The sequence below is a fragment of the Procambarus clarkii genome, chromosome 23 (assembly GCF_040958095.1).
Source record: "Procambarus clarkii isolate CNS0578487 chromosome 23, FALCON_Pclarkii_2.0, whole genome shotgun sequence".
NCBI lineage: Eukaryota > Metazoa > Arthropoda > Malacostraca > Decapoda > Cambaridae > Procambarus > Procambarus clarkii.
In genome coordinates, this window is record NC_091172.1 from 33970371 (window position 1) to 33990881 (window position 20511).

General features: G+C 47.6%; 1 protein-coding gene across 11 annotated transcripts in view; it reads right to left on the minus strand.

Annotated features, from left to right (window-relative positions):
- Positions 1 to 20511, minus strand: part of Dlg5 (Discs large 5) — a 365892-nt gene that overhangs the window by 211436 nt on the left and 133945 nt on the right. Inside the window, exon 1 of one of the 11 annotated variants that reach the window (XM_069330160.1) lies at positions 5171 to 5514. The exons of 9 other annotated variants lie outside the window; for them this stretch is intronic. The gene's annotated coding sequence lies outside the window, so the exon portion shown is untranslated. Of the gene's footprint in view, positions 1 to 5170; positions 5515 to 20511 lie in introns of those variants that run through there. One more of the 11 variants, XM_045751454.2, reaches the window with a different exon arrangement.

The following is a 20511-nucleotide window of genomic DNA, read 5'->3' on the forward strand; positions in this document are numbered from 1 at the left end:
AGGAGTACAGTGGAGGCAGGGAGGGAGGGGGTCAGTTAGCATGCCTGGCTGACCACCACATGTGCCGTCATTCAAGTCACATGAGAGTGAAGCAACTTCCAGTTACACCTCCACTCTGGGCTCCCCGCCCCCCCCCCCCTCCCCGCACCATCACAACGTCACTGACACCATACGTGTGCTTGAGATATACGTCCCAACTGAACGCTAGTTATCCAATCAGTTTTATAAAGTAAATACGTTATTTCCTGTAACTTGATCAAGATACCAAGATAACGTGTACTGCTCGAGTTAGTGTTTTGCTTGGCCTTTGTCAAACTATTGTCCCTTGTTTCAAATAAAACACACACACACAAATGATATAGCAAATAATGCCAAGACCGAACCAAAACTGCTCCACAGTCACATCAGGAGGAAAACAACAGTGAAAGAACAGGTGATGAAACTTAGGATGGGTGGGGACAGGTACACAGAGAATGACAAAGAGGTGTGTGAAGAACTCAACAAGAGGTTCCAGGAGGTCTTCACAATAGAACAAGGAGAGGTCACTGCGCTAGGAGAGGTGGCAGTAAACAAGGCGGCCTTGGAAGGGTTTGAAATTACAAGAGATGAGGTCAAGAGACAACTGCTGGATCTGGACGTGAGAAAGGGTGTTGGTCCAGACGAAATCTCGCCATGGGTACTGAAAGAGTGTGCAGAGGCACTTTGCTTGCCACTCTCCATAGTGTATAGTAGGTCACTGGAGACGGGAGACCTACCAGAAATATGGAAGACGGCTAATGTAGTCCCAATATACAAAAAGGGTGACAGGCAAGAGGCACTGAACTACAGGCCAGTGTCCTTGACTTGTATACCATGTAAGGTGATGGAGAAGATCGTGAGAAAAGACCTAGTAACACATCTGGAGAGAAGGGACTTGGTGACAAATCGACAATATGGGTTCAGAGAGGGTAAATCTTGTCTCACTGGCTTAATAGAATTCTACGATCAGGTGACAAAGATTAAGCAAAAAAGAGAAGGATGGGTGGAATGCATTTTCTTGGACTGTCGGAAAGCCTTTGACACAATACCCCATTAGAGCTTGGTACATAACCTGGAGAAACAGGCAGGAATAACTGGTAAGGTGCTTCAGTTGATAAGAGAGTACCTAAGCAATATGAAGCAGAGAGTTACGGTGAGGGGTGAGACCTCCGATTGGCGTGAAGTCACCAGTGGAGTCCCACAGGGCTCTGTACTCGGTCCTATCCTGTTTCTGATATACGTAAATGATCTCCCGGAGGGTATAGACTCATTCCTCTCAATGTTTGTTGACGATGCCAAAATTATGAGTACGATTAAGACAGAGGAGGACTACTCGAGGCTTCAAGAAGACCTAGACAAACTGAAGGAATGATCGAACAAATGGTTGTTCGAGTTTAACTCAAGCAAATGTAATGTAATGAAGATAGATATAGAGAGCAGGAGGCCAGATGCAAGGTATCATTTGGGAGATGAAATACTTCAAGAGTCAGAGAGAGAGAAAGACTTGGGGGTTGATATCACGCCAGACCTGTCCCCTGAAGTCCTTATCAAGAGAATAACATCAGCGGCATATGCCAGGTTGGCCAACATATAACGGCCTTTAGAAACTTGTGTAAGGAATCATTGAGAACTTTGTATACCACATATGTCAGACCAATCCTGGAGTATGCAGCTCCAGCATGGAGTCCATATCTAGTTAAGCATAAGAATTAACTAGAAAAGATTCAATTGTTTGCCACCAGACTAGTACCCGAGTTGAGGGGTATGTGCTACGAGAATTACGGGAATTAAACTTTACGTCGCTGGAGGAGAGGAGAGTTAGGGGAACATGATCACTACCTACAAGATTCTCAAAGGAGTTGATATGGTAGATAATGACCGGCTATTTAACAAAAGGGACACAAGCACTTGGGGACACAGGTGGAAATTAAGTGCCCCAATGAGCCACAGAGATATTTGAAAGAACTTTTTTAGTGTCAGAGTGGTTGACAAATGTAATGCATTAGGAAGTGATGTGGTGGAGGCTGACTCCATACACAGTTTGAAGTGTAGATATGATAGAGCCCAATAGGCTCCGGAATCTGTACATCTGTTGATTGACAGCTGAGAGGCGGGACCAAAAAGCCAGAGCTCAACCCCAGCAAGCACAACAGGGTGAGTACACACACACACACACACACACACGTGGCAACAAGAGTGAACACTGAGGTACACATGTTCAGCCACTCTCACGTATCCCCCCATACATGTATCATGTGTATGTATGCCACCCGCCTCCCCCCCACACATCCCTCTCTTACATGAACACATTTACTTGTAAAAGAAATCAATGAAGGTCTTTCAAAGACTTTACATATCAGGTCTAAGAAATTGACGTGGAAGATAAGCCTATCATAAATGTAGGAAATAAAACTTGATATGTATATGATGATGCGGCAACACACACACGGAGGCTGTAACTAGAGGATGACCCGCCCTTAAAGACCTCCCATCATTACTACAACATGTCTGCCAACTACTGAACTTAAGCTAATTACCCACAAATTAACTACTCTTAATGGGTTTCATTTTCAGTTTAAATGATCGTTGGGACATTTTATTTATCCCCTGTTGAGTTACGTTTATTTGGGTGTCAGGAACGTGGCGGTGGTGTCAGGAACGTGGCGGTGGTGTCAGGAACGTGGCGGTGGTGTCAGGAACGTGGCGGTGGTGTCAGGAACGTGGCGGTGGTGTCAGGAACGTGGCGGTGGTGTCAGGAACGTGGCGGTGGTGTCAGGAACGTCGTGGCGGTGTCAGGAACGTCGTGGCGGTGTCAGGAACGTGGCGGTGGTGTCAGGAACGTGGCGATGGTGTCAGGAACGTGGCGGTGGTGTCAGGAACGTGGCGGTGGTGTCAGGAACGTCGTGGCGGTGGTGTCAGGAACGTCGTGGCGGTGGTGTCAGGAACGTGGCGGTGGTGTCAGGAACGTGGTGGTGGTGTCAGGAACGTGGTGGTGGTGTCAGGAACGTGGTGGTGGTGTCAGGAACGTGGTGGTGGTGTCAGGAACGTGGTGGTGGTGTCAGGAACGTGGCGGTGGTGTCAGGAACGTGGCGGTGGTGTCAGGAACGTGGCGGTGGTGTCAGGAACGTGGCGGTGGTGTCAGGAACGTGGTGGTGGTGTCAGGAACGTGGTGGTGGTGTCAGGAACGTGGTGGTGGTGTCAGAAACGTGGTGGTGGTGTCAGGAACGTGGCGGTGGTGTCAGGAACGTGGTGGTGGTGTCAGGAACGTGGTGGTGGTGTCAGGAACGTGGTGGTGGTGTCAGGAACGTGGTGGTGGTGTCAGGAACGTGGTGGTGGTGTCAGGAACGTCGTGGCGGTGTCAGGAACGTGGCGGTGGTGTCAGGAATGTGACGGTGGTGTCAGGAACGTGGCGGTGGTGTCAGGAACGTGGCGGTGGTGTCAGGAACGTGGCGGTGGTGTCAGGAACGTGGCGGTGGTGTCAGGAACGTGGCGGTGGTGTCAGGAACGTCGTGGCGGTGTCAGGAACGTCGTGGCGGTGTCAGGAACGTGGCGGTGGTGTCAGGAACGTCGTGGCGGTGTCAGGAACGTCGTGGCGGTGTCAGGAACGTCGTGGCGGTGTCAGGAACGTGGCGGTGGTGTCAGGAACGTGGTGGAACACTGTGGTTGGAGCGGCTAAAACGTTCGAAGAGCAATGACCGCCGCCCCAGGCTCCGTGGTGGGGGCTCAACCCGTTCTCGCAAATTTAATAAGTCAATATTGACTTATTAAATATGTGCATAGGTGATATACTTAACATAATAGATACCCTTAAAAAGATTCATAGAAAACACCAACCTTACCTAACCTACTTAGTATGTTAAGATAAGCATCTTATTGCTTCGTAATTACAATTATTATCTAACCTATAATAGGTATAGGTTAAGTAATAATTGTAATTACGAAGCAATAAGATGCTTATCTTAAGATACTAACAAGGTTAGGTAAGGTTGGTGTTTTCTATGAATCTTTTTAAGGGTATCTATTATGTTTAGTATATCACCTATGCACGTAGTTAATAAGTCAATATTGACTTTACGAATTTGCGAGAACGGGTTGGGGGGCTACACCCAAGACGCACACACGGATGCACGCACGCACGCACACACACATATACACGTGCGGATAGCCTTCTGGATCTTGGGCACGGAGCCTGGCGAAGGCAATACATAAAGTGAGAGAGACCTGATGTTGGACATGCTGTGATGTGGTGGAGGCCGAGTCCATACGCAGCTTCACGTGTAGATCCCGCCAAACACACGCCGAAACTACGACGTTGGTACAACGTTCGAACAAGTTTTAACACCTAACCAGTTATAATAATCAATATAGCACGTTGTAACAACGTTCTAATACGTCATAAGCACGTTAAGCCAAGATGTAACAACTTTATTACAAGTTGTAACAAGCGGAAAATAGAGACAGTTATGGTTTGTGTTTCCAAGGATATGATAAGAGCCCAGTAGGCTCAGGAACCTGCACACCAGTTGATTGACAACTAAGAGGCGGGATCAAAGAGCCAGAGCTCAACCTCACAAGCACAACTAGGTGAGTACTCACATACACTCGTGGCGGAAGTAGGCCGGAAGGTCCCAGAGTCCAAAAAAAGGGTTCACGCCCGAGTACCAAGTACACGTGACTGTTGAAGTGAACAAGGGTCCATGGATGTAAACTGGAGGCAGGGAGGAGTCGCGGAGTTACAACAATATTAGCGCGAGTAATGTAGACATAGCGAGGACAAGAGGGAGAGCAGCAGCTACCAGTAGTGGGAACAACACACCAATAAACAGAATGGTCAGGAGGCTCTGTAGTCTACAATGACAGCTGGTAAGACGGGGCTCAAGAGATAACGTTCGACCATGCAAGCACACACAGGTGAATACCTTCAGGTGAGCGCGCGCACACACACCTGGTCACTGTGTCAGCCACATGCCCGGCGGCTCAGGGTAGCCTCTCCACGGGTAGGGCACGGGGGGGGGGGGCACGTGCTTGTAGCCCACCGGCAGTTGTGTGGGAACACCTGACACACACCTACCATACGTGACCACCTGGGTGTGGGCTACCCAGGTGTGGCAGCCACACACCCGCGAGGAAGGTGTGTGACTGTGATACCCACCTTGAGGGCGCGGGAAGTGTGGTGGGGAGCGTAGGTTCCGGGTGAGGGCGCAGGTGGGTGGGAGTGGGAGGGTCGGCGGGAGTATTGCTTCCCCAATATCCGCGACATCACACTCCCGTACAGCAGCAGCAGCAGCAGCTCCCTCCACCAACTGTCACTCCAGCGGTCACGGTAAACACACCGGAGGATCACTCCTGTATACAGGACCTCTTGCATGTAGTACAACAGGCTGGAGGAGTACAGGGAGGCGAGGGTGACGGGTGACGCCACCACACACACAGACAGTAACACGACACAAGCAGGTGCGTAGCGAGAGCGGTGAGCACTACAAGAGGCAGGTGAGGAGACTGGTGACTGGTGGTGGTGACGGGGCTGCTGGCTCCCCCCCCCAACACACCCCTCACGGCGACACCCCCTGGCGCCAAGGTCTCCTCCTCCCCCACAACACCCTCGCTCTACTCTACACTATAATATACGCATCACCACAGTACGCTCTCATAAACAGTAAACCTCACAGTCGCTTTGTTTAAGTCTTTATTGTCCTAGGTTGTAGTTGTGGGGGGGAGGGGGGAGGGGGTGTCACTGCTGGTGCGTGACACGTGACCCACACTCCCCCCCCCCCCCACCGTTACCTGTACTCTGTTTCACGAGTGCTTCTGCACACCAAGATCAGCCAAGGGGGTGAGGGAGGGGGAGAAGAGTGAGGATAATCTTGGCAGATTAAAAATCCGAACTAATTTAGAGGCGAAGCAACGCGTGATAAAGTAGACAAGGTAAGGAAAACACGACAGGAGAAGAAATCACTTCCTATATTGTCGAAAACTGTTGATCCCACACGCAGACCCTGACCCGTGAGGGGTGTCGGGAGGACCAGAGAGCGCCCCGACACGCGCCCCGAGGCGGGCAAGTGACACACCACAACCAATCGACACTATCTGCGGGCACATAACTACAGGGATCGAAAACCTAGGACAGATTTGGGATTGGATATATTTCCAATATTAACACCACAACACACACACAAATCCCATTAAGGTGACCAATCAAAGACCAACTCCACAGCAGCCATAATGAGGGTTGGAAGGTGTGCGCCCGGTGTTGCCAGACCGGGTATAGTGCCACCAACACATGACAAACATTACAACACCATTTACACACCAATATAAGGACCCCTTTTAAGACACTGTACAGCTCACGTAGGGCCAACACTACACTAAGCAGAACCGGCATGGATTCCGCACCTCGTGAGGCACACTACTGAACTTTAGGACGGTCACCACATTGCAACACGACTTGTGCCTATAATAATAACAGAACAAAGCTCGATTATACCTGGTTGATGGGGTTCTGGGAGTTCTTCTACTCCCCAAGCCCGGCCCGAGGCCAGGCTTGACTTGTGAGAGTTTGGTCCACCAGGCTGTTGCTTGGAGCGGCCCGCAGGCCCTCATACCCACCACAGCCCGGTTGATCCGGCACTCCTTGGAGGAATAAATCTAGTTTCCTCTTGAAGATGTCCACGGTTGTTCCGGCAATATTTCTTATAGTCGCTGGGAGGGTGTTGAACAACCGCGGACCTCTGATGTTTATACAGTGTTCTCTGATTGTGCCTATGGCACCTCTGCTCTTCACTGGTTCTATTCTGCATTTTCTTCCATATCGTTCACTCCAGTACGTTGTTATTTTACTGTGTAGATTTGGGACCTGGCCCTCCAGTATTTTCCACGTGTATATTATTTGGTATCTCTCTCGTCTCCCGCCTCCGACTACCACAAGTCCCTGTAAACCACCACAAGTCCCCTGTAAACCACCACAAGTCCCTGTAAACCACCACAAGTCCCCTGTAAACCACCACAAGTCCCTGTAAACCACCACAAGTCCCCTGTAAACCACCACAAGTCCCTGTAAACCACCACAAGTCCCCTGTAAACCACCACAAGTCCCTGTAAACCACCACAAGTTCCCTGTAAACCACCACAAGTCCCCTGTAAACCACCACCACAAGTCCCCTGTAAACCACCACCACAAGTCCCCTGTAAACCAACACAAGTCCCCTGTAAACCACCACCACAAGTCCCCTGTAAACCACCACCACAAGTCCCCTGTAAACCACCACCACTAACGCCAGCCCCTGTAAACCACTACCACAAGTCGGCGAGGATCAATATCAGTGTTCCCTCAGCCCGCCCCGAGGACCAGTGCCAAAAACAGCTGTACCCCGAGACACTCCCCCCCCCCCCCGAGTGTGTCATCACGCTCAGACTGGTCAAGTTGACACTTTGGCCAAGGTGTCATGACACCACCACACACCTGCACGGTGGTGTCATGACACCACCACACACCTGCACGGTGGTGTCATGACACCACCACACACCTGCACGGTGGTGTCATGACACGACCTTCAGGTGTGAGGCAGCAGGGACCAGCGAGTGAGTCAACCCCCCCCCCCCCGGCCGACACACACCCGAGGGTGACGAAGCAACACTGCGTCACGCACATATACAACACTGCGTCACGCACATATACAACACTGCGTCACGCACATATACAACACTGCGTCACGCACATATACAACACTGCGTCACGTACATAACAGTGCTACGCAAATCACTTTAAATTTAGCGCGAGGAAAGCGACAACAATTGTATTAGAGCTTCGTAAACAATGTGTTGAGAGGACGGGTTGGCTGGCGTGTGTAACGACCGGCAGGTTAATTGGTGAAGCGTGCCGCCTGGGGTCACAGCCTGGTGACCCCAGGGGTCACAGCCTGGTGGGTCAACACCACACACCAGGTCACAGCCTGGTGGGTCAATACCACACACCAGGTCACAGTCTGGTGGGTCAACACCACACACCAGGTCACAGTCTGGAGAACCCAGGGGTCACAGCCTGGTGGGTCAACACCACACACCAGGTCACAGTCTGGTGGGTCAACACCACACACCAGGTCACAGTCTGGTGACCCCAGGGGTCACAGCCTGGTGGGTCAACACCACACACCAGGTCACAGCCTGGTGGGTCAACACCACACACCAGGTCACAGTCTGGTGGGTCAACACCACACACCAGGTCACAGTCTGGTGGGTCAACACCACACACCAGGTCACAGTCTGGTGACCCCTCGGGTCAACACCACACAAAAGGTCAGAACATTCCTTGCTCAACACTACTCTCCTAGTTCTGCTTGATACCTAGGTTGATGGGGTTCTGGGAGTTCTTCTACTCCCTAAGCCCGGCCCGAGGCCAGGTTCGACTTGTGTGAGTTTGGTCCACCAGGCTGTTGCTTCGAGTGGCCCACAGACACACCACAGCCAGGTTGGTCCGGCAATTCTTGGAGAAAACTATCTGGTTTCCTCTTGAAGATGTCCACGGTTGTTCCGGCAATATTTCTTATGCTCACTGGGAGGGTGTTGAACAACCGCGGACCTCTGATGTTTATACAGTGTTCTCTGATTGTGCCTATGGCACCTCTGCTCTTTACTGGTTCTATTCTGCATTTTCTTCCATGTCGTTCACTCCAGTACGTTGTTATTTTACTGTGTAGATTTGGTAAAATCAGATATATTTTACCAGATATTTTACCAGAAGGGGCAGATTTGGGATCTGGCCCTTCAGTATTTTCCACGTGTATATTTGATATTATTTCAATTATATATTAATTGATATAAAATAATTGATATAAATTATTTGATATCTCTCTCGTCTCCTTTCTAGCGAGTACATTTGGAGAGCTTTGAGACGATCCCAATAATTTAGATGCTTTATCGCGTCTATGTATGCCGTATATGTTCTCTGTATTCCCTCTATTTCAGCAATCTCTCCTGCTCTGAAGGGGGAAGTGAGTACTGAGCAGTACTCAAAACGGGACAACACAAGTGATTTGAAGAGTACAACCATTGTGATGGGATCCCTGGATTTGAATGCTCTCGTAATCCATCCGATCATTTTTCTGGCTGTCGCAGAAAACAGTCCTATTGATATTAATAGTAATGACAAACCAATTGTCTTCTATTTTGTAAAGTGAGGCACAGTGGTGGGGTGGGACCCCTGGGTGGTTGGGAGGGACCCCCGGGTAGTGGTCCAAACATGACCTCACGTCACCAAGCCTGAACCAGCTTAGCCTGCCCGGGTTCCAAAATATACAAGTCTTCCTAATAACAGGCCAGCAAGCACCGTTTTCTTTAAAGTATGTGTGAGCGAGGACGGCCAAGCAGGAGCTACGCACAATTACCTCTGGTAAATGACACGGTAGTTGACAGTGGTAACGCGTTCACGCACTCGCCTCAACACAGCTGGACTACAAACAAAGCACACACGCTACCAGCCGAGGCCTCCAAGAGCCGGAGCAACTAAAACACTAAAGTGAATACCGGACCAGCTGTGTGATGAGTAGGGAACCTTGCGTGGACAGTATAGTTGACTACGCCATGCGTGACGCCACACACCAGCCAGTCTTGCGTCACGCAACCAACACGCTCCCTGCATTTGTAAGGAATATTGTGGCATATTCAGCAGCTCACATTATAACTGTAAACGAGGAGACGTGCGCAGAGCCGTATGCGCGCTCCCTAGCTCACCCCCACCCCACCACGACTGGTGGGGATATTGACAATAGGCTGGCACACTGTAGCACCACCACACTGACAACACTGTAGCACCACAACACTGACAACACTGTAGCACCACCACACTGACAACACTGTAGCACCACACACTGACAACACTGCCACAACAACTAGAGGAAGGGGGAACATGACCCACAAGAGCCAAGGTCACGGCGCTGACCTCTGCCGCTAAAGCCCATCCTCCGAATAGACAGTACGTTTTAATACTAAATGTAATAAGTACAATCCTGACTATCGGCATAGTACATAAACACACTTAATCGCCAGCATCGCACCAAAATATTGTGAATATTAGAGTTTACCTGAAAAGCTGTATAGAAAACCACGACCTAACCTAACCTTGGGAGCGTAGGAGGACAAGTATGTAAATTGCATTTATTGCTTCTTAATTACAATTAATACTTAACCTATAGCTATATTGATATTACACTTTTATAAAACTAATAAAACAAAACTAAAGTCTTTCAATAAATTATAAATTAACTCAGGATATTTTCAAATTTTTGTATAAAATCTCTATTGTTTAATAAAACTGAAAAAGAAATTCTATATATTTAAAACTTGTGTATATAGACTTGAACACGAACACTTCAACCTAAAAAATTTGAGTGTATTAATAGAAAATGATGAGAATATATGGGGAGGTAAATGTAACAGCACAATAAGTGTATCCATGTATTATGCAGTCAGAAATGTACTTATTACATTTAGTATTAAAAAGTACTGTCTATTAGGAGGAAGGGTTAGCCGCTGACCGCACTCTCACCCATTGATTGGTGAAGATTAAGCCACCCAGAACATACCAACCCAAGCAACCCACCTAACCTTTCGAGGCTAATGCACACAAAATATTTAGATACAATTAAATACGTTTTGTATTATTGGTGTCAACCTGCATCACTCTAGCTGTGAGGGATCCACGCTATCTGCTTGTGCTATCCTATCTTATACACCCTGAGTGTTCCATGGGTGTTCGGGTTCACCCTGAGAGTTCCATGGGTGTCTGGGCTCACCCTGAGTGTTCCATGGGTGTCCGGGCTCACCCTGAGTGTTCCATGGGTGTCCGGGCTCACCCTGAGTGCTCCATGGGTGTCCGGGCTCACCCTGAGTGCTCCAAGTGTGTCTGGGCTCACCCTGAGTGTTCCATGGGGGGCCCGAGTTCACCCTGAGTGCTCCATGGGTGTCTGGGCTCCACCCATGGAGCATGGGTGCTCTAGATCAACCCAAGAGCTTTGCGGGGGTCTAAGCTCCCCCTGATCCTATTTTATTTTAAGGGCGAGCTCACCCTGAGTGCTCCATAGGGGCTCGTGAGCACCCTGAGTGCTCCATAGGGTCCGAGCTCAACCTATAAAGGCTAACATCGAACAAATTCAAATTGGACATGACAAAGGTACTAAAATTTCTAGTCCACTTTTCTTCTACTGGAGGACTTTAAGCTGCCGTCAGAAACAACTTGCCCTTTGACTTCCACCTTCGACCTTTGAGTGGAGGGCGAGCTACAGAGGAAGTCAGGTTATGACTGGTGATGGAGAACCACGGTTCCCCCATTCCCTTTAAGGCTACACCCCCTTCCCCTAGCACCGCTCTCACTTCCACCTGTACCATTTTCTACCTTATCTGCGATTATTTCGGGGCTCACCATCCCCGCGGACCGGTCCTCGACCAGGCCTCCTCGTTACCGGACTGATCAACAAGGCTGTTGGACGCTGCTGTTCGCAACCTGACGTATGAGTCACAGCCTGGTTGATCAGGTATCCTTTGGATGTGTTTATCAAGTTCTCTTGAACACTGTGAGGGGTCGGCCAGTTATGTCCCTTATGCGTAGTGGAAGCGTGTTGAACAGTCTCGGGCCTCTGATGTTGATAGTTCTCTCTTGAACACTGTGAGGGGTCGGCCAGTTATGCCCCTTATGTGTAGTGGAAGCGTGTTGAACAGTCTCGGGCCTCTGATGTTGATAGTTCTCTCTCAGAGTACCTGTTGCACCTCTGCTCTTCAACGGGGGTATTCTGCACATCCTGCCATGCCTCCTGGTCTCATGTGATGTTATTTCTGTGTGCAGGTTTGGGACCAGCCCCTCTACTATTTTCCATGTGGAAATTATTATGTATCTCTCCCGCCTGCGCTCAAGAGAATACAGGTTTAGTCGGTCCCAATAGTTTAGATGTTTTACTGAGTGGATTCTAGCAGTAAAGGATTTCTGCACGCTCTCCAGGTCAGCAATTTCTCCAGCTTTGAAAGGGACTGTCTAATAGATAGAATTTTTAACTGAAATTACCAATCCATCAAAGATGCGATTATTGAATATTAAAGCACCTGGCTTTAAGTTGGGCTTAAGTTTACTTGGGGTTCATGCGCTTCTGGTCAGGCAAAACAGTTGCATTTTTAGCGCAGTGGCAAATAAAGAGAGAACTGAGTTACCTTAACGCGCGCGCCCGTACACAGCTGATGAATACCAGGAACTTGGACACGGGTGCTTTCAGAGCCTTACACACACATACAACCCTCGTGAGACCACACCTGGGTCTGGAGGCGAAGGGGTTAAAGTACTCGAGAAAGGGAACTGAAAGCAAAAGGCTAGCATTCCGTAAGGGAAACTATGAGGAGTTGAGAAAATTCCTAACGGATGTAACATGGGAAACAGAGCTCAGGGGAAAGACGGCCCAAGACATGATGGAATATCACGCAGAAGTGTAAGGAGGCAGCTGAAAAGTTTATCCCGTCCAAAACGAAAAAAAATGAAATGCAGATGAGTAACTCATGGTTTAATCAGAGATGTAAGCTAGCAACTAAGTAAAAGAGCGTGGAGAAACTATAGAAACAACAGGACACTTGAGAGCAGAGAAAGATACCAGAGCGCCAGGAATGAATACGTCAGGGTGAGAAGAGAGGCAGCAGGGCAATAACGACATCGCAAGCAAGGCTAAGACTCACCCTAAATTGCTACACAGCCACATCAGGAGAAAGACAACAGTGAAGGAACAGGTAATGAAACCGAGGATAGGGGCAGACAGATTCACTACAAACGACAAAGAAGTGTGCGAGGAATTCAATAAGAAACTCCAGGAAGTCTTCACATTAGAGCAAGGGGAAGTTTCAGAGATAAGAGAAGGAATAGTTAACCAGGCACCACTAGAGGAATTTGAGATTACCAGTGGGGATATAAGGAAGCTTTTGCTACAGTTGGATGTGACAAAGGCTATAGGGCCGGATGGAATAAGGGAGGAGATACTAAGGGAATTAAACCTCACGTCACTGGGAGACAGAAGAGTTAGAGGGGACATGATCACCACATACAAGATTCTCAGAGGAATTGATAGGGTTGATAAAGACAGACTATTTAACACAAGGGGCACACGCACTAGGAGACACAGGTGGAAATTGAGTGCCCAAATGAGCCAGAGAAACGTTAGAAAGATTTTTATCAGTGTCAGAGTAGTAGACAAATGGAATGCATTAGGAAGTAATGTGGTGGAGGCTGACTCCATACACAGTTTCAAGTGTAGATATGATAGAGCCCAATAGGCTTAGGAATCTGTACACCAGTTGAGAGGCGGGACCAAAGAGCCAAAGCTCAATCCCCGCAAGCACAATTAGATGAGTACAACTAGGTGAGTACACACCCCACCTGCAGCCCGCCAAGACACTAATTTAGTGACTCGTGACCCAAAGGACCAGTTGCCAATTATAATGTGATGAGATCAATTAGCTAATGAAAGTGTCTATATGCCATCACAGGCAGCCTCCTCCGGGGAATGACTGTGGAGACCACACACACACACACACACACACACACACACACACACACACACACACACACACACACACACACACACACACACACACACACACATACACACACACAGGAGCCCAATAGGCTCAGGAACCTGTACACCTGTTGATTGACGGTTGAGAGGCGGGACCAAAGAGCTAAAGCTCAAACCCCGCAAGCACAACTAGGTGAACTAGATGAGTACACACACACACACACACACACACAAACGCGCGCGCGCACTCGCACTAACACACATTGTACAGTGTTTAATATTGACAGTGTTCAATATAGACACAGTGCTGCATAAACTCGTGTTCAATATAGTGGACCGTGCGAGACTGTTCAATAAAAAAGTGTTCAGAACAAAAGGTGGCAGCCGGCCGGCCGGCTGGCTACTGCTGCAACACAAACTGTGAACTAAGTCCCTCTATAGTTCTCCGGACCTCCCAAGTGGCCGCCAGCGACCCGCAAATGACTCTTAAGTGCTTCCTCTAGCGTCTTGGTCCCTTTACGTCCTGTCAACCAGGAGGACCCTGAGTGGTCACTCTTAAGACCCGAGTGGTCACTCTTAGGACCCTGAGTGGTCACTCTTAGGACCCAAGTCCCCCTCCTCTTCCTCTGAGGGTCACACCTCCAACCCCATGGATAGTAAATGTTAATGATTACCTGAGCTTCCAAAAGGTTAGAAAATAGCTATTATTTTCCTTAAACTTGCTTTGACCTTTACATAGGAGAGCTTAAAGAAGACGTCTTCAAGGAACTTGAAGGCTGCTGACTTACGAAGCAATGTGTCACAGCTCTGGATGGCGTCCTGCAAGTACCTTCAAGATGTTTTCTATAAGCTGTCTTAGAAAAAGGTCAAAGCAAATTTTAAGGGAAATAATAGCTATTTTCTAACGTTAGGAAGCACAGGCAATCACAAAATAACATTTAGTACCCAGCAAAAGAAATTTATTTCATTGAATTACGTATATATCTATCGCCTGCACTCTAGAAAATAGACAATTGAGTTTGAGACATTTTAAACGTTCTCAAAAACTTTGAACGTTTCTTGAATAGATTCGGACGGTAAAAAATCTCTGCACGTTCTGCGGGTCAGCAATTTCTCCAGGTGTGACTGGGGCAGCAACAGTGTTCCACCCTAGAGAGCACTAGTGTCTTCATGAGTGTCTTCCTGAGTCTGGCATCTCTTGTGTGACAGCTGCTGTTATCCGACCTGTTACTTATCTTGCTGTTGTGACAACTGCTTCATTGTGTTCTTTTAAAGTAAGGTCTATCGACATAATTAAATGTTTGTCTGTTAATTTGTCGTACAATAGTGTTATCTGACTGCATTTTATATATCGTTTAATTTTTATATTTTCGTTTAACATAGTGGAGTAACTGGAATTTATTTTCATTGAACATTATCTTTTCTGTGACTCATTGAAAGATCTGATTTACACTACATGGGAGTTTAACCCGTGTCCTGTATAATGAGTACTCAGCCACCGGGAGGGTAAACCCATCATATTATCTTGAGGTTATCTTGAGATGATTTCGGGGCTTTAGTGTCCCCGCAGCCCGGTCCTCGACCAGGCCTCCACCCCCAGGAAGCAGCCCGTGACAGCTGACTAACACCCAGGTACCTATTTTACTGCTAGGTAACAGGGGCATAGGGTGAAAGAAACTCTGCCCATTGTTTCTCGCCGGCGCCTGGGATCGAACCCGGGACCACAGGATCACAAGTCCAGCGTGATATCCGCTCGGCCAACCGGCTCCCGTTATTATAAGGAATGTTATCAGTCTATAATCTTTGGCGTCTGCTTTACTTCCTCCTTTGTGGAGTGAGGCGATCTACAGTGTCGTCAGTGTGTCAAGAGTGGAGTGAGGCGATCTACAGTGTCGTCAGTGTGTCAAGAGTGGAGTGAGGCGATCTACAGTGTCGTCAGTGTGTCAAGAGTGGAGTGAGGCGATCTCCAGTGTCGTCAGTGTGTCAAGAGTGGAGTGAGGCGATCTACAGTGTCGTCAGTGTGTCAAGAGTGGAGTGAGGCGATCTACAGTGTCGTCAGTGTGTCAAGAGTGGAGTGAGGCGACCTACAGTGTCGTCAGTGTGTCAAGAGTGGAGTGAGGCGATCTACAGTGTCGTCAGTGTGTCAAGAGTGGAGTGAGGCGATCTACAGTGTCGTCAGTGTGTCAAGAGTGGAGTGAGGCGATCTCCAGTGTCGTCAGTGTGTCAAGAGTGGAGTGAGGCGATCTACAGTGTCGTCAGTGTGTCAAGAGTGGAGTGAGGCGATCTACAGTGTCGTCAGTGTGTCAAGAGTGGAGTGAGGCGACCTACAGTGTCGTCAGTGTGTCAAGAGTGGAGTGAGGCGATCTACAGTGTCGTCAGTGTGTCAAGAGTGGAGTGAGGCGATCTACAGTGTCGTCAGTGTGTCAAGAGTGGAGTGAGGCGACCTACAGTGTCGTCAGTGTGTCAAGAGTGGAGTGAGGCGATCTACAGTGTCGTCAGTGTGTCAAGAGTGGAGTGAGGCGATCTACAGTGTCGTCAGTGTGTCAAGAGTGGAGTGAGGCGACCTACAGTGTCGTCAGTGTGTCAAGAGTGGAGTGAGGCGACCTACAGTGTCGTCAGTGTGTCAAGAGTGGAGTGAGGCGATCTACAGTGTCGTCAGTGTGTCAAGAGTGGAGTGAGGCGATCTACAGTGTCGTCAGTGTGTCAAGAGTGGAGTGAGGCGACCTACAGTGTCGTCAGTGTGTCAAGAGTGGAGTGAGGCGATCTACAGTGTCGTCAGTGTGTCAAGAGTGGAGTGAGGCGACCTACAGTGTCGTCAGTGTGTCAAGAGTGGAGTGAGGCGACCTACAGTGTCGTCAGTGTGTCAAGAGTAACACAAGTCTCCAGGATCTGTGTACAAATAATATTTAACGTCTGTGTGGTTTTGTTTTTGTTTTTTTTGCAATTCTTGATGAACTAGAGTGGAAGAAGTGTTGCCCTCATGCAGATTCTTGATGATGCAGATACAAATAATAATTCTTATATGCCTACGTAAGAGTTTCGGTTGGCTCTTTGCTTTGGAGGCAATATCATTTTCATAGTTTCTTTCTGCCAATCTTCTTATGTTTATGTAGTCATTTCTGGCCCTGTTGCATCTATTCCGATTTTCCTCTGTCCTTTGCCTTCTGCATTACCTCCACTCCCTCCTGCTTGTTACTTTTGCTTCCTGGCACTGACTATTGAACCCCGGGTTATTATATGTTCTCCGACTGTTTACCCTTAATGGTGGTATGACTCTCTCTTCTGCCTCTCTGCACTTCAGTTTTACTTGATCCATCATTTCCTGGACCGTCTTCCCTCCAAGTGCCTCCTCCCATTGTACACTTCCCAGATACTCTCTTAGTCTCACGTAGTCTCCTGTTTTACAGTCAGCTCTCCCTTCCCTGACTCCTTGTCTTATGGGCACTGCTCTGAGGTCCATCATGTAGTGAACACCAGGACACAATGGCCACTTGCTTCTGGTGGTATTTTATGCTCTAAGTTCTCAATGTCTTCGTCATTCTGGGTGAATATCAAGTCCAGTAAGTTTGGTGTATCTCCTCCCCCTTACTCTTGTGTCCTCCTTTATGTTTTGTGTTAAGAAATTCCTTTCTATGACTTCCACTAATTTCGCTCCCCACGTTTCTTTCCCACCATGAGGATTTCTGGTGTCCCAGTCAATCTCTCCATGATTTAGGTCCCCCATGACTAGAAGTTTAGTTCTCATTCTGTGTGCCACTGTTGCTACTCTCTGCAATGTCTCTATGCATGCTTTGTTGCTGTCATAATATTCCTGCCTGTGTCTTCTGTTGTTTGGGGGGGGGGGAGGAGGGCGGGGTGTTGTAAATTACCAGGACCACAATTCTCCTTCTATCTGCTGTCAGTGTCCCAGTGATGGAGTCTGTGTATACGTTTTCACTCTGATTCTTGAGTTCTTCAAATTTCCACTCCCGTTTTACTAGGAGTGCAACTCCTCTTTATTGCCTTTGTTTTTCTTTCTTTCCTTATCACTTGGAAATCCCCCCCTGGGAATATTGCATCAGAGATCATATCATTTATTTTCGTTTCCACTACTGCAATCAAATCTGGGAAATTTCCACTTACTCTTTCTTTAATTTCCTGTTTTGTTTGTAACTCCGTCGGCGTTCGTGTTCCAAATCTTCAGACTCTTCCTGGACAAGTTTATGTGATGTGTGTGTGTGTGTGTGTGTGTGTGTGTGTGTGTGTGTGTGTGTGTGTGTGTGTGTGTGTGTGTGTGTGTGTGTGTAAACTGACACTGAGTGTAAACTGTGTGGACTGTTGTCACACACTCCACACAACACAGTGTGGCTGTGGGCGGAGACAGCATCAGAGTGGTACCGGAGTTTACCCTGCAACTCCCAAGACAAAACACACCTGATACACGTGTGTACAGTGTAAGGAGAGGTGAGCATCGTGCAGGGAAGACCCGAGGAACAACCTCTCAAAACTCACTTATGAAAAAACTTCTTCCTAAGTTTGCCCAAATGACAAATATAATCAAAACACGGCCACACACACACATGGACAAGCGTGCACTATACGGATTGTTCTCGTCATTTGCAACTGTGTTGCCTACCCACATACGTACACACCCAAGCAACCTACTTAACCTATCGAGGCATAAAGAATTCCTCATTACTGTGTTTCAATGTAATAATACGTAACATTTAAACTTTACTGATCGATTCCGTTAAAAAAACGCGACCAATGAGGTGAGAGGACGGGTCTACTACCACTGGCCAACCACTTGGGCCTCACGAAGCCACACAGCCAAGTGAGCCTATAATTTCCCATTTATATTCCCAAAAATCGGGTCCATCAAGGAGACACGACCATCACCCCACAATCATGTGTTCCACAGTTGCTGGTCACTTACCCGGGCGAGTAGTGTGGTATACTGACACAGTATCCCCTATAACCCTGACGTGTTCTCCACCTGCTCCTTCCTCCTCCCCCTCCAGGGTCTGGACGGCAGCCAAACTATACAGCCATAATCATCAGAGAGCAGCCCGTCCTCCTAAGGTCCTCCCAACGTCATGAAACTCGTACTAAAGTGACCTTATTCTAACCTACCAGAGAACCCAAAACAGAAAACGGGACAGTATGTCTATTTCGCCAGCCGCTGCCATTTTTTAATACGAGGACCTTAGCCTTTTTGGCCTCAGGTGAAGTATACGTCAAAATGCGACGTGTTATTATGAGGACGGGCTGGACAAGGGGCTCCATACACGTCAACGTCTTCAAATCCTTCTCTATTTTACATGAAAAACGAGCGCAAAATATTGCATAAATCTGTGATATTAGAATAAATAGAGAAATAACAGAGAGAGGAGAATAATAACGGATAAATTTGTGACGCCGTTTGTGTGGTGAGCAGGTGGTCATGACAACAGACTGGAGACTGTCAAGCCCTCGGGGACTGACTGCTGAACACTTCCTGTTAGTTGTGTAACTTGTACCTACTGTCTCTGCCTGCAGGCATCACCCCTTAGCTCTTGGGCCCCGCCCTACTAACCCATCTTTGTTAATTGTATAGACTCTCCAACAATTTTATCTATCATATCTATAACACACACACACACACACACACACACACACACACACACACACACACACACACACACACACACACACACACACACACCGGAGCCATTGCTGTAAACAACCGATGGCTCGAAAGGCGGGATCCAATAGTCAATGCTCGATCCTGCAGACACAAATAGTTGAGTACAAATAGTTCAGTACACACACACGTGTGAGCGTCGCTTTCCAACTTCAGACTCGCTTATAATTATATGGATGGTGAAATACTAGAGAAACTGTTTATGACTTTTGCGAGACAAAACTGGAATATGCAGCAGTTGTGTGGTGCCCACATCTCAAGAAGCACATAGATAAACTGGAAAAGGTGCAGCGGCATGCTACACAACGGCTTCCCGAACTGAAAAAACGAAAGTTACGAGGAGAGACTAGAGGCGTTAAACATGCCAAAACTAGAAGATAGAAGAAGAGGTGATATGATCACCACTTACAAAATACTAACAGGAATCGATCAAATTGACAAAGAGGAATTCCTGAAACCAGCAACTTCACGAACAAGAGTACACAGATTCATGCTAAGGAAACAAAGGTGGCGAAAAATACATTAGAAACTTTTCTTAAACAAACAGTGGTAGACGGTTGAAACAAGCTAAGTGAGGTGGTGGTGGGGGGGTGGGGGGGGGGGTTGGAGGGCAAAACTGTCAGTAGTTTCAAAGCGTTATACGACAGTACTGGGAGGACGGGACACCACGAGCGTAGCTCTCGTCCTGTAACTACACTTAGGTAATTAAACACACACACACACACATATTATATATATATTATATATATATATATTATATATATATATTATATATATATATATATATATATATATATATATATATATATATATATATATATATATATATATATATATATATAATTTTAAGTAATGGATATGATAGATAAAATACATAATATAAATATATAAACTCACACACACGGGGGAAGGCATGATCACCACATACAAAATACTCAGGCGAATATAAAGACAGAAGGACATAATTTAGCATAGGCTATCAAAATCACTGGCCCAAGACTGTTCAACACCACCCTTCCCCTATCTGAACATGAGGGAAATAACTGGCCCGACCTCTCACAGTGTTCAAGAGAGAACTTGATAATGCCTCCAAAGGATACCTAATCAATCAGGCTGTGATTCATACGTCAGGCTGCGAGCAGCCGCATCTAACACCAGGAGTGTGGAACTAACACAAGGTAATGAGGTAGATGGGTAGATAACGAACAAGCTGATAACGATGGAGACTTAGTATCCAGGTGCGCCGGAGATGTTGTATACTTTTGTCGGTGTCACGACAGTGAAGTGGTGGAA